Source organism: Pteropus alecto, unplaced genomic scaffold (assembly GCF_000325575.1).
Source record: "Pteropus alecto unplaced genomic scaffold, ASM32557v1 scaffold118, whole genome shotgun sequence".
Lineage (NCBI taxonomy): Eukaryota > Metazoa > Chordata > Mammalia > Chiroptera > Pteropodidae > Pteropus > Pteropus alecto.
In genome coordinates this window covers 1,009,302-1,012,905 of record NW_006440654.1, presented here as the reverse complement: position 1 = coordinate 1,012,905, position 3,604 = coordinate 1,009,302, and positions in this window count along the sequence as shown.

The window sequence follows — 3,604 nt, the reverse complement described above, 5'->3', positions numbered from 1 at the left end:
GCCCCCGGGGTCCCTCGGGGCTGAGCACCTGGAGGAGCCACCCGGCGTGGACCCGGGAGCCACCCCTGGACCCTGGGGAGCGCCCCTCTGCCCGCCCGGGCCTCCCCCACCACGACGACCCCACGTTCCAGCCTGGAGAAGCCCCTTGCGGTCCCTCAGACTCAGGATCTTCGTCGGGAAATGGGAGCTAACGGCGGCGCGAGCCCGTCGTGCGCCGGGGGACGTTCTGCAGGTGCGCGCGCCCTGAGCCGCCTCGGCGCGACAGCGCCACGGCGGGGTGACATCTGCTGCCTTGGTCGCGTACACTGCACCCCCGTTTACTATTAGAATATCTCAGCGGTCACTATTCGACAGCGTCCCCGCGCCCCCTCCCCCGGCCAAGGACGCCCCCAGAGCGCATGCGCCCTGGAACCAACCGCGAACCAAGGCATGAGCGAGCGCGGGGGACACTAGGTCCAGCACCCGGAGAGGCCCGCAGCCTTCCGAGGTGGCTGGGGGCTGGGATTTGGGGGGTGGGCGCGGAGCTGCCCCCGGCCCAGCCACGAAGCTCAGCGCCTTCGGGGGAGGAGGCTGCAGGGGCACACGCCGGCCTTCCCGCGAGTGACCTCTGCACTGACGCACACCTGCTCGGGTGTCCGGGTGTCCGGGTGTCCGGTTCCCACGGCGCTGGCGGGCCTGTCCCCAGCCGCGATGCATTCAGGTGAGAAGTAAAATCCAAAAAGAAGCCACGGGAGCAGAGCCCTGCTCCTGAGCCAGGCTGGAAGGCTCCCGCTGTCCGCCACCCTGTCCGGGGGACGGGGACAAACAGCTGGGCCTACTGCCACCACGTGCTGGAAGAGAGGCAGCGCCAGGGAGAGGCCACTGGGGGCCCCGAGGGGGACAGGAGGGGACGGGCTGGGCCCCGTTGCTCTCTCACGGAGTGCACAGAGGGTGTCGCCCGGGGGGAGGGGTGTCGGCATAGAAATCGCCCCCCTGGACAGCAGAGCCAGGACCTCCTGCTGGGCCTGTCCCTCGCTTTCAAAGTGACTGGTGTGGCCTCTGTGGCCTTCGCTGTGGGCCCCGCGTCCGGGCCAGCACGTCCCCGACAGCCATGGTGAGGACTGGGAAGGGATGTGCAGAACACGGGGCCCCGCCCACGCTGGTGACGGTGCGTGTCCCGTGTCCCTTGGGTCCCCCAGATTTCTGGGCCCCGTTTCTCATCTGTGAAGTGGAACGCCGGCAACGATGAATCTCAAAAGCCATTTCGAGCTCTGCGAGCCTTGATCCTGAGTTTTATTCATGGAAAACAAATATGTTTATAGTGAGCTCATTTTAGCAAATTGTTTCCCAGAATAAATCTTATTTTAAAGGCAACTGTAGCTCAGTTAGTCACGTTCTCCCTCCCGTCCAAACCGCTAAAGTGACAACACAGAAGTCCCTGTCTCTGCCCCGCTGTCAGCCCCCCAGGATAAGGGGGCCAGGGACGTGCCCCCAAGACACCAGGGGCCCAGCCTCTGGTGGGCGCAGGGCATGGAGAGCTCCGTTCAGGACTGGGTGCCCCGCCCCGGTCCCCCACAAGCCTCTGAAGAAAGGAGGAGACTGAGCTCCGTACCTGCATTCATCCATCCGTCCGTCTGTCCGTCTACTTGTCCATCCATCCATCTGTCCATCCACCTGCCCATCCGTCCATCCGTCTGTCTGTCCTCCTGTCCTCCTGTCCAGAGGAGACCTACCGAGTGCCTCCTTCGTGATTTGCACTTAGCACTAGAGCCCAGCTCAGCTGTAAATAACTAAACATGCCATGCGTCACATGGCGATACGGCTTAGGGGACAGAAAGGGAAGAACCCTGGTGGGGACCGAAAGCTCGTGCTTGGAAGGCTCGGTGACTTCCCCTCCAGGCCATACCAGTGGTCGGTGTCTTTCTCAGCTGCAGCAGGAAAACTGCACACAGATGGATAGACAGACAGACAGGCAGTGACAGATGACGAACGGAAATATGGATGGGTGGACGGGAGGACAGGATGGATGGACAGGTGGACAGGAGATGAAAAGAAGGAGGGAGAGAGGGGTGGAGGGGAGAATGGGAGGGATTGTTGGTGGAGAAAGCCATGATGGATGGATAGATAGATAGATAGATGATGGATAGATGGATGATAGATGATAGATAGATAGACGATAGATAGATGATAGATCAATAGATGATAGATAGATAGATAGATGATGGATGATAGGTATGTAAACTTCCACACGCACGGTTCAGACACCGTAGCGCAGGCGTGTGTGGGCGTGTGTGGGCGTGTGCCGGGCACACGGCAGATTTTCAACAGAAGTTTGCTGGCTCACGGCCAGACAGCCCAGGGGAGTCTGCAGGGAGGTCGTCCTCAGCCAGGTCTCAGGGTGCGGTGTGAAGACAGATTCCTGAGGCTCAGGTGACCCAGACGTGATGCCAGCACCCCCCGGGCAGAGCGCAGGGCCGGCGTTCACCCTTCGCCAGAGGGCACCGTGCCGTCCATGCGTGTGGCCCAGGTGTGGAGGGCTCCGGGTGGCCGGCTCTTACATGGGCGATGCCCAGGCCCCGGGTCTCCCGCAGCCTCTCGCCTCACAGGTGGGCTGCCTGGAGGTGGGGGCGGAGGCCATCACCAGACCCCAGCAGTAGCGGGGGGGGTGGGGGGGGGCGAGTCAGCACGGAGCTGGCACTTAGCCGAATGATCCAGCCCGCCGGTCAGGACCGATGCCATGAGCCTTTGAGCCCCGAAGCTGCCCCGCGTGCCCGGACACTGGCCGACCCGCAGTGCCCGCCCTGATACCAAAACCTCCGCCCAGCCTTCCGCGCCGGAAAACCTCCGGCAGACTCGGGGGCCACTTCGTTGTGTTGGGGGGTTTCTTCTCTGCCCACGTCTCCCTCTGGGCACCTCCTGGGGGGTCCAAGGTCCTCCTTGTGCTCAACTGCCCCTCTGCCTCCCAGCTGGCTCTGGGGACACCTCCTCCAGGAAGCCCTTGACTCCCCATCCTGGGTGCTCTCTGCCAGGGCCCTGACAATGGGTGGCCTGACTCTTGCTCACAGGGTACCTGACCCCTGAGGGCTGGCACCGTGACTGGTCCTGTCCCGGCTTCAGCAGCAGCGTGACATCTGCGGAGAGTAGAGACTCGATACGCCTTTTTGTTGAATTTGCCCAGTTTGGTCCATAGCGAGGCGCGATGACGCAGCTCTGAGATGATATAATTAACTCCCAGCCTTTAAGGTGGCTTAATTCTCGTCCAATCTTATTATAATGCAGAATTTCCTCTCTGGTTTTTCTTTAATTCCTCAGCTTTGTTCAAAAATAGTACAGAAAGGAAAGTCTTGACAGAAAAAGATGTATTATTTATATCTCTGTTTTGCCTCAAATTACATTGAGCTGTTTTCTGGCACCAGGGTCCCCAGCCCCCCAGGACAGGTCCAGCCCAGGGGCACCGGACGCTGATGGAGCTGGGGAGCCCCGTGGCCAGCTGGGGCTTCCACCCTCCGGAAGAGGCTGTTTGTGGAAATGCCGACCCCTCCCCCACCACGCCGACCCCTCCCCGACGCCGACCCCCCGCGGGCCCGCGGGCTGCGTGGCTTGTGTGGCTTCTCCTCTGGCGTCA